This window comes from Taudactylus pleione, unplaced genomic scaffold, assembly GCF_031769625.1.
Source record: "Taudactylus pleione unplaced genomic scaffold, aTauple2 ptg000579l, whole genome shotgun sequence".
Classification (NCBI taxonomy): domain Eukaryota; kingdom Metazoa; phylum Chordata; class Amphibia; order Anura; family Myobatrachidae; genus Taudactylus; species Taudactylus pleione.
The window spans coordinates 5,804,047-5,815,893 of record NW_028284981.1 but is presented as its reverse complement, the minus strand read 5'-3'; positions in this window follow the sequence as shown (position 1 = coordinate 5,815,893).

The window sequence follows — 11,847 nt, the reverse complement described above, 5'->3', positions numbered from 1 at the left end:
CCCATTTATTCAGTTACATGAAAACAGCCGGATCCGTGCTTATAAAGTCGCAACACAGCAAGGAAACCGAGTTTTTAAGAAATAAAGAAGTATTCATAGTTCTAATTGTTGAAATAAAACAAAAATTGTTATATCTGCATCTGCTTCATGGAGCAATTCAGATGCTCCAAGTCACTTGGGTACTTATTAACTGCACAGTACTGCCATTAACTTTAATATATTTCCATTGGGTGCTACAATTTGTAGCATTTTCTGTACTGTCAGTAAAGCCTACAATTGGCAACCAATCTAGGGATGGCCAATCGGATTTCTCGTATCAGTCTTCCATATCGATATGGTATAGCCATGCTGTATTTAATACAGAAAATTGTCAAATTACTATAGCTCTTCTCCAAGATAAATAATAGGTGATTCCATGTCAAATGGACCAGGTATCCACCCATGACCAACTCCAATTTTGATAGCTACTGTTGCATGTTGTGAACTAAGGCCCTGATTCAGAGCTGGACGCTCTGACCAGAGCGCTTGCTCTGAATCAGGGCCCACCTCCATTAAAATGGAGCGTCCTCCTGGACGCTTGTATAGCTGTGCGTCACCACCCACAGCATATACGAGAGTGCAAAATGATGGTCGCGATGGTCTTGACCGTCGCGACCATCGGAACTGCGAGTAAAAGCCTGCGGTTGGGTTTCTCAACCGCAAGGCCAGGAGTGATTTTGGCTCTATCAGAGCCAAAATCACTCCCACTGATATCACTAGTGATGTCAGTGGGGCCGGCTTCAGACGGTAGGCGTTCCCTTGGGAACGCCTCCGTCTGGCAGGCACGCCCCCGGCACGCCCTTCAAAGGGGACGTGCTGTCACCATCGACAGCACGCCCCCTTTGATGAGACACTCCGAGCGAAGAAAAGTCCTTCGCTCGTCGGGTCTCGCGCATGCGCACGACGGAGCTCCCTCCGTTGTGCACATGCGCAGTGGGGAACATCGACCCACTTGCGAGCGTACTGCCGCTCGCGAGTGGGTCTGAATGACCCCCTAAATTTTTACCAAAGTTATGGTGCATACACACGGTCAGATTTTCCTTCAGATCTGAACGATAACGATTTAAAAAATCGTTCAATCGTTCATAACTGAAGGAAAATCTGACATATCTGAACGATGAACGATGCGCGTTCCCGATGGTCAGATATCGATATCTGACATCTGATGTGTTTGCAGTCAGATTTGGACGATTCCATTAATTTTAATGCATTCAAAGAGCGTTCATAGGGCCTGATTCAGACCCGCTCGCAAGCAGGTCGATGGTGCCCTAGTGCGCATGATGGAGGGAGCTCCGTCGTGCGCATGCGCGAGACCCGAATAGCGATGGCCAAGCCGTCGCTATGGGTCTCGCACCAAAGGGGGCGTGCTGTCGATGGTGAGTGACAGCACGCCCCCTTTGGTGGGCGTGCCGGGGGCGTTGCTGCCCAAACTGAGGCGTTCCCATGGGAACGCCTACCGTCTGGGTCCAGCCCCACTGACATCACTAGTGATGTCAGTGGGAGTGGTTTTGGCTCTGATAGAGCCAAAAGCACTCCTGGGCTTGTGGCAGCAAGACCCTACCGCAGGGTCTCGTCGCAAGCCCGATGGTTGCGATGGTCTTGACCATCGCGACCATCTTTTTGGCCGCTCGCATAAGCTGTGGGTGGTCACCCACAGCTATGCGAGCGGCCAGGAGGCCACTCCAATAATAGGTAGGACGGCCCTGATTCAGAGCGAGCGCTCTTGTCAGAGCGTCCGGCACTGAATCAGGCCCATAGTTCAAATTGTTCAAATCGTTGGTCAACTCGTTCATCAAATCGTTCATCTGACACATCTGACAAATCTGACCGTGTGTATGCTCCGTTAGTCTGACATATATGTAAAATTGTATCAAAATTGGAGTTGGTCAGATGGGGATGATCTTCTAAATTGGTCCACGTGACATGGAATTATCATATTATGTTACGCTGTAGCAGTTAGGGATTTAAATAAAATTATTCATTTGCAATTTAAAAAAAAATGAAAGTCGACACATGCGCAGTTGAACGGCAGTCGCCAGTGATGGAGGGAAGCAGGTAAGAATATCACTGAGTATTGTGATTTTTGGATCGATTCTATTAATGCATCATGTCTAAAGAATCAAAACAAAAAACATGATCTATCGGTCATGAAAAATATGAGATATGGTTAGAACTTACCCTTGTTATCTCTATTTCTACGTAGTCCATAGGGTTCCACAGGATACCTTGGGGTATAGGCGATGGCAGCAGACATCCAGGCACCACAGAGTTAAATTTTCAGCCTCCCAGGATGGACTGGGGTCTCTCTCCTATACCCTGCCCCCGAGCCTCAGGCCACTCAGTTTCGTAACAAGCCATAGGCCGGAGCAGGAGCAAAAAAGAGAGAGAAGACAGTCTGGAACACACAAGAATCACATTCTCACCAGAAGGAGGAGAAACCGGTGACCAGATCAAAGCCCATCTGCAGTACAGGTGTGACAGGGCGGGAGTCCTGTGGAACCCTATGGACTTCGTAGAAATAGAGATAACAAGGGTAAGTTCTTACCATATCTCATATTTTCTACTGTAGGGTCCATAGGGTATCCACAGGATACCTTGGGGATGTCCCAAAGCAGTATCCTTAAGGGTGGGGACGCTCCTGTGCTGTAAGGAGAATCCGCCGCCCGAAGGAAGCATCCTGAGAGGCGAAGGTATCAAAAACATATTACCTTACAAAACCAATCACCGCTGAACTGCTGAAGCGCCACGTCGAGCTGCCCACGAAGGACCCACAGACCTAGTGGAAGAGCTTTAATAGAGGATGGAACAGGAAGACCTGTGAATCCATCCTGCCAAAGTTAGCGCAGTGGCAGGCCAACCCTTTTTATGGAAACCAGAAAGGACAAAACAGAGAGTCTGATTTCCTAAACGGACTGGTACGGTCAACTTAAATTCTTAGACCCCGTACCACATCCAAAGAGGCCTCACCAGCAGAAAGGACTGGGGAAGTAAAGGCAGGTACTATAATTTCCTCATTGATGTGGAAACTAGACACCACCGTAGGTAAAAAACCAGGGCAAGTGCGAAGCACTGCGCAGTTCCCAGGTAAGATGAGAAAAAGGGAGGTCTACTTGACACAGCCCCCCATTCTGAGATCCTACCGGCCAAATCAATGGCCATAAGGAATACATTCCTAGCCGTAAGCCATTTGAAATCCACTGAGCCCAGTGAATCAAATGGCGGTCCTCAGAAAGCCCTAAAGACCACAGCCAAATCCCAAGGAGACACAGGTGGAACAAAGGGATATTGAATATAATGTACACCCTGCACAAAGGTGCGGACATCAGGAAGAGTAGCAAACCTACGATGAAACCAACAGGGCAGAAACCTGCACCTTCAGGTAAGCAAGGCGAAGACCGGTATCTAAGCCCACCTGTAGAAAAGCCAACACTCTGGATATCCGGAATACCCGAGGAGCATAGCCTGTAGGGCGACACAACTGAAAGAAAGTATGCCATACCTGATGGTAAATTCTTGCAGATAAAATCTTCCGAGCTCTTAGCATGGACATAGGCCATATTAACTATAGAGCTGGAAAAACTCCTAGACCTTAAGAGGGCAGTCTCCACCGCCACACCGTCAAGGACAGACAACCCAGGTCTGGGTATCAGCCAGGATCCTGAGACAACAGGTCCGGTCGTAGAGGTAACAGCTTCGGAGTGTTAACTGAAACACTCCAAAGATCTGAGTAATAGTGCCGTCTGGTCCATGCACGAGCTATCTGCAGGAGCGTGCCTCCTTTTTGCTATTATTGGAGGAAGAAGGGATAACGGAGGGACGAGGTACACAACTTGGAAGGTCCACTGGACCAACATACATCTACCATAAGAGTCTCATCTCTGAAAGGCTCCACTTGTTCACCAGACGATTGAACACCTCCTGATGCTGATGAAGAGGACATTTCCCTGAATGCACGTCCTGACGGCTGGGAAAGCCTGCTTTCCATCTGAGGATTCCTTAATGAACACTGCCGATGACGGCAGGGATATAGCCTTCCACCCAAGCCAGAATTCGGGACACCACTGTTAGTGTTGCCCGACTTCGGGAACCTCCTAGGTGGTGTACATAAGCCATCATGATGGTGTTGTCAGACTGTACCTGCACGGTATTTCCATGGAGGACCTGTCCTGTATGCTGGAGAACCTTGATTACTGGTCTGAGTTCTCAGATGTTTATGGGAAGCGCAAAAACTACTGGAGTCCACCTGCCCTAAAATAAGTGTGGACCCGTCACTGCTTCCCAGCCACGGATACTGGCGTCCGTCGTCAGAAGGACCCTGTCCGCAATCCCAAAGGAGGTGCCCCTTGTTTAGGTGAGCTTTCCGCAGCCACCAGGCCAGAGAGAGACAAACCTCCGGGGAAAGCACTATTGACTTTATCCTATGGGGCAACCCATTCCATCCGGAGAGGATCAATTTTCCTAGAGGTTCAGAGTGACACTGGGTACTCTCCACCATGTCGAACAGCGACACCCTGGAACCCAGGAACCACATTGCCGAGTGAATAGACACTCGGCGACTTTGCAGTCAACTGCGTACCTTTGCCTGTAATGCAGAGATCTTTTCCTCAATCACAAAGATCCTCAGATGTTGGGATATGGAGCATCCTCTGTGAAGAATCAGAGAGGACAATTTCCAGTGTATCAGTCAGCCCTAACGTAGCAACACAGATATTGTCCGTTGCAGATGGCACTGAGGTATTTCTGGAGACTCTGGTACCACCAGGAGGTCGCCCGGATTGGGTAACAAGCGGACCCCCTGCATCCGCAGGTGGGCTGCCATGACCCTGGTAAAACTGGAAATGCTTATCGACCACTGCAAACCTGAGGAAAAACACTGGTGGTCTAAGAAAATAGGGACATTCAGGTAGTCACCCTGAATATATCCAACGACACCACAAAATTCCCCGGCTCCATTGAATGATGGAATGCAGGGTCCCCCTCCTGAACCGAGGAACCCTTAAGAATTTGTTGAAGGATTCGAGGTTGAGGATGTCCAGGTAAGACCCATTGGGTTTCTGTACCAGAAAGAGGATGGAGTAATACCTCGTTCCCCTTTGGGGCAACGGAATAGGTACTATAACTCCTGCCTGGAGCATAGAGTGTAACACCCTCAAAAATTACAGGGCCTTGTCTTGAATTGACAGAAGACCTGTAACGAAAAACCGTCTGGGAGGCGGTTACCGAGAGGAGAGGACATACCTTCAAGAAAATACTTCTCTTACCCCAGTGGCCGTGGAAGTCAGACACCAGCACTGGGCGAACTGGAGAAGCCGGCCTCCAACTCTGGGGTCCCCCGAGAGGAGGCCCGTCCCATGAGGCTGAAGGCTTATAGTCCAACTTGGGAGTACGACGTCTTGTACTCCAAGCTTGTTCTTATGGTTGAGCAGATTTCCTGGCTACTGACTGTCTTGGAAAGCTATATTTTAGACTTACCCTGGCCTCACAGGGCCAAAAAGACGAAGCCCCAGACCCCGATGGGACTGTAGCCGATGGCAGACACGCAGACGTAGCGGCTGCCTGCGGGGCCACAATTGTGTCCAGATGAGGGCCAAACAGGACCTATCCCGTAAAAGGCAAAGCATTCCAAATGGAATCTGCGTCCGCTTTCCAAGAGCGCAACCACAGGGAGTGGCGAGCCGCTACTGCTGCCGAGGAGATTCTGGAAAGGAGTAGGCTATATGTAAGACTGTCTCATTATGAACGTGGCTAAGTCTCTGAGAATTTGCCACTATCCACCTGCTCTGCTGGAGAGTCAGTGTGCAGAGATCCAGTTACCTACCCAGCGCTCCATGGCTCTGGCCCCCCAGCACACGGCCATAGCCGGCCTGGAAGCCCCTCCAGCAAGGGAATAATTTGGATTTTAGATATATTTGCACCTTGCAATGTGTAACCTCCTTCAAGGAGGACCTGGAGGGCATGAGCAACGTAGCACTCCTCACTAGGCGTGTAACATGAGAATCTACCCGTAAAGGTAACACCCATTCGGAAAAATAATTATCCGCAAAGGGGTATGCAAAAGGTCAACCGTTTTTGAGGCTGGAACCGCTTACCCGATTTTCCACGCCTCCTCTAAATGATCCACCTGACCAGATAGAGGAATTACAGTGGCAACACCCTTATCCTTAAAGAAGGCATAATTGGATTTAGCCACGGGGGATATGTAATAGCCAAAGCCGCACGGACTGCCCGTATAAGGCCAGGTATATAGACTTTAGACCCAGACTACGCCTCCTTTGCACTAAGGGGCTCGTGTCTGAAAAAGTCAATAATGTCACCGTCATCAGATGTCATGTCCTTACCCAACTGAGACCCGAAAGGCCGTTTAGAAGGCCGAAACGGTGACTCCCCCTGTAAAACGTCCATCAGGTGCCATACCATTTGGACAATAAATTCACCCACACAGGCTCCTGCGAGACCTGGGGGGGCTAAAAACAGGATACACTGGGGTACCATCAACTGTCCAGGGACCCCTGCATGTGATGAGACCACAACTCGCTGCGATAACCCCTATGAGGAAACGCAGGGGGCGTTGCCCACAAGGGCTGTAAGCATCTTAGCCAGCCGAGGGCGGTCCCCTTTTTGTGTAGGCACAGTGACAGAAGTGGGGCGTGATATATAATACAACATGCCCTCCATAAACCCTCAGCCTTTACATATCCCTCCGCTAACTGCATATGATATCAGTACATTATAGCTGGAAGAGGATATCCTCGTTCACTTTCAGACATGAGGAGTGTGAACGGAGCGTATGTGACCACCCACACAGAAAAACCACGTTTACTGTGAGGTAATAAACACCCTGCAACACCGCACCTCAAGGGCTGTAGCAGAAGAACAGGGATAGAAAAAAGGCTGACAGTCAGAAATGAAAGTACAGGCAAACAGCGCTAGCATTTAAGTCACATACAATGCAAAGATAACATCCTGCATTACAAGCACTGCGATCAACTACACAGACCAGAGCCTGGTAGGAAACAGTGCTGCATACACTGACCTTAATTGAAGGAGAGGTATGCGGGGGACCCGGACCGCAATGGCACCTGTAACAGCTTCCAGCAGCGTTTGTCATTCCCAGCACATGTAGTGAGAAAATGGCCACCGAGGAGCAGAGAGGAGGCGGGCCCGGGGGAGGAGCGCTGACACAGCCCGCTCAGACCGCTGTGGAATGGCACTGTGCAGCGGGGGAGACGCCGGCTGTGAGACAGGGAAGGCGTTCTCCCCTGGCCCGCTATTAACCCCTGGGACGCCGCGCTGTACTGCACATGCTGCGGCCCGCTATCCCTGGTGGTCTAGTGGAAGGCGCAGGATCAGTACGCGCAGCCGGTCCCCAGGGAGCCCCCTGCCTGGGGACCAAAAAGGACTGTGTTATCGGCGGGTGCCCACCGCGGGACCCCGCCGCTTACCTTGTCGCCTGTGCATCCGGCCACAGTCCCGGTAGCCGGGTTCACCGCTAGCTGTGACCCCAGCTACCAACTAGCATCCCCGGATCGGTACCGGCGGGGTGTAGGAATGACAGCATGGACGTCAATACTGACTGTCCTATGCTGGAGCACTCTAGTTGTGCAGCCACAGCTGCAAAGAAATCTTCAGGGGCCTTGAAAAGACCCCCCTCTGTACGGTGCGACTGGTCCGGCCAGGCACCGACGAAAGACTGAGTGGCCTGAGGCTTGGGGGCAGGGTATAGGAGAGGGACCCCAGTGCATCCTGGGAGGCTGAAAATTTTACTCTGTGGTGCCTGGATGTCTGCCGCCATCGCCTATACCCCGAGGTATCCTGTGGATACCCTATGGACCCTGCAGTACAAAGTAATAATTTTTTTAATTTTTTTTATTTAAAAGATCGGATGATCGATGCCCATCCCTAATCCAGTCTTCTCTCAGCCTTGTACAATAAGGGGAGGGAGTCGGAGCTCGAGATTTTAGAATGTGACTGACTCAAAATAAATTGCAGAGATGCAACTTTTTAGAATTTTTTTTGCAATTTGTGATTAAAGGCCTGATTCACTACGGATCGCTATTCAGCTCATACCATACATGCCCACTCTCCCGGAAGTCGTGGGAGGCTCCCGATTTTTCGGGGAACCCCCCGCACCCTCGAAAGAGTAGGCATGTCTCCCACATCCCGACCACTTCCTAGTGAAGTGGGCAGGATGGGGAGATTTTCCAAGCAATCTGTGGGTCCGTAGGGAGGGGGCAGGGCTGGATGACGCGAATCGTGGCATTTAGCCCTGCCCCCTCCTCATGGACTCACGAATCACAGGTCTCCCTCGAAGATGACAGCAGCCAGGTCCCCTCCCGGGAAGGTGCAGCAACAAGTCGGTAAGCATGGCTTATACGCATGCAACGCAGTTGCTAATATCACCAGCGATCGCAGCCTAACATAAGGACGCCCACTTCCCCTTACATCCATATACTCTGATAAGACAGCTAAACAATCGGTAACATCGGACCCAGCCGCACAGTTAATGCAATTCAGACCTCACTCTGGAATTGCTTACTTCAGCGCATGCTATGAGTCCTCAGGTGTCGTCTGGTATTGTAGTGGCTAATTTATGCACGCCCATGCAATGCCGTTCAAACACACTGGCACGACCTGTGTTCGCCCGACCATCTCCCCTGTCACCCCCCGCAAACAGCACTTCCTGTCAATCACTCTGTCATCGGTCTGCGAAGCCTCTGTGAATGCAGTCCCGATAGCAGCGTCTCGTTTGCGCATGCGCAGTGCGATGTATACGCATGCGCAGTGCGAATGAATCGGCCGATTGTGTTAATATAAGCAACTGTGGTCCTTGCTGAATCAGGCCCTACGTTTCCAACGGACTCTGAATAAAGCCCCAGGTAACAAAGACTGACCAGTTGCAACGTTGATAACGGCCTATTTACAAGACCTTGAAAGCATCCATATTTTTCAAACAAAATTAATGAAAGACTATACTGTATATGTTTTACAGAGCCTGACCTTATGTTAGAATAAAATGCATAGAATTTCACGGTAATTTTTTCATATAACACAGTAATCATATGCTTTTCTGTAAGCGTGAGAAGTTCAGCAGGCCCTTGTGATTGGAATGGTATTGAAATGCCGATGGGGGGGTGCCTAACCCTAACCTCTCCCTGGGGGTGCTTAACCCCTAACCCCCCCAAACCTAACCCTGCTAGACTCCCTAATGCTAACCCTCCCCCCCGCGGCTAACACTAAGGGTGCCCCAGACTTACCTTCATTTGGGATGGCGTTCTCCTCATTCTGGTGTCGGGTTTATGATAGGTGTCGGTAATTCAACGCTTATCATAAATCTCCAGCCGGCATTCCGATGTCAGGATTCCCCTTGTGATTAGATAATAAGACAGGGTTGCCGACTTTCTGGTTGCCCTTCCGGCAGGGGGCAGCCAGGTGGCATCACAGGTGGGCGTGGCTGGCATTGAGGGGCAGAGCAGGGGTGTGGCCACGCAATAAAGTCATTTTGGCCCCAGGTCGATACACACTGCAGAGATTACCAGCATTGTGAGGCAGGGGGCGGGGCGAAAATTATATGTCTCGTCCCCACGCTGCGGGGGATTCTCTTATAATTGCATGTGGGGGGGGAGCCTTGCCTGCCTTTCCGGGGGTCCGGGAGCAGTACCCGATTTTTGGGAGGCTCCCGCCCGAATCGGGAGGGTAGGCAAGTACGTACAGTAAAGGTGCATACACACGTAAAGATTTTCTGTCCAACCATCCAACTAGTTGATTGGTTGGAATGAAAATCTGGTAAGGTATGAAAGCAAATGACAATCAGCAATTTGCTCTCAAACGCCGGAAAATGGACAAAACCTCTTGTTTGCACAAATTGTTTAGATCAAACATTTAACAAACTTGTCTGACGACCATTTTCATCTGTTTTCTGGCATTTAGGAGCAAATTGATGATCATTCCAACCAATCAACTAGTTGGATGGTTGGACAGAAAAGCTTTACGTGTGTACCCAGCTTTGGACTGTACACTGAGGGCCTGATTCAGACCCGCACGTAAGCGCTTGCAAGTGGGTCGATGTTGGCCAGGTGCACATGCGCACGAGGGAGCCGGCTCCGTCGTGCGCATGCGTGAGACCCGCATAGCGACGGGCAAGCCGTCGCTATGGATCTCGCTACAAAGGGGGCGTGCTGTCGATGTTGAGTGACAGCACGCCCCCTTTGGTGGGCGTGCCGGGGGCGTTGCTGCCCAGACGGAGGCGTTCCCATGGGAACACCTACCGTCTGGGGCCGGCCCCACTGACATCACAAGTGATGTCAGTGGGAGTGCTTTCGGCTCTGATAGAGCCAAAAACACTCCAGGGCTTGCGGCAATGAGACCCTACCACAAGGGTCTCGTCGCAAGCCCATCTTTTTGGCCGCTCGCTATAGCTGTGGGTGGTCACCCACAGCTATGCGAGTGGCCAGGAGGCTGCTCTAAAAAAAGAGAGGGAGGGCACTGATTCAGAGCGAGCGCTCTGAAAGAGCATCCGGCTCTGAATCAGGCCCTGAATCTAATATATTGGGCATACAACTGTAGCTCTGAAGTCTCTGTAAGACCTGACATGGCAGCAAGGTTGCTCATTGGTTATTCAGGAGCATAAACACCTGGAACCTGATACATGCACTACATAGTTGTATTTAAAAGCAAATCAATAAAGGCAACTTACATCCCATGCATATGAAGAAACTACACCATAATACATCTCTTAGCTTATCTCAAAATACCTCCCAGCTCCACCCTTCAGCTCTGCACAAGGTCTGTGTCTCTCATCATCGCTATCTGCGACTATTCACAGTTACAGGAATTATTCACGGATTGCGCTCACTGGGCCTGATCCTGAATCGCGTGCAGTGATGCCAGTTTCTGCGACTTTTGCTGGTAGCACGTCGGTGACTTTATGCAAATGCTTCTATAAGCCCTTCCCTGATGTACAACCAGCCGAATGTGATGGACTGAGAGGCCCACTTCAGATGCCCAGATACAGCTTGGCAAGTCTTTAGACGCAACCATCGGTCGCATCATCGAAACTTGCAACTGGTCCCTTTGCTAGATACAGATTCTCCATCAGCATATGGCCTCCAATGTGAAAAATTAGGCGTCTGAGTTTGGAACCACTACAGCGACACGCCCTTGACACTTCTATAACATCCTTATAAGATGGACCCATTTTTGTGCATCCGCTTAGCCACCTCTCAGGTACTTCCCAAAACATTTTTTAAGACAGCGCGTTCGATCACAACTGCGCGCGGACTCTGACCACATGTACTGCTCATGCGACACAGATGCATGCGTAGAAGAAAAAAAGTTGCAATTTGCTCAACTGTGCCCGACATCGGCAGTGCGTCCAACACAGAATCAGACCCACTCTGTGGAATGCTCTCTCTCACACAACAGGATATTCTTCGGTACTTGTGTACTTTACGGACTCATTGCAGAGGGAACCCAATGAATGTTTTAAGTGGTACTTGTGTACTTTACATACACAAGTACCGAGAGTTATCCCCACCTAAAGAAGAGAGTTGTCCCCTCGCGGGCTCGCGGCGCTCACCACAAGGTTATATTCCCCCTCTATGCCCACTTGGATGGTAAGGAATTACGCTGGACACTGGGAATGATGCTGTATACTGGCTGATGAAGTCAGGGTCCTATCCGTGAAGGGGTTTTAGACATTACCATGACTGATAATAATAAGTCTAGTCTAGTCTCTGAACCTTCAAGCATTCCCTAAAAACTCATCGCAGACAGGTTGGGTATGGGATGCAGGCAGTCGGGATCCCGACA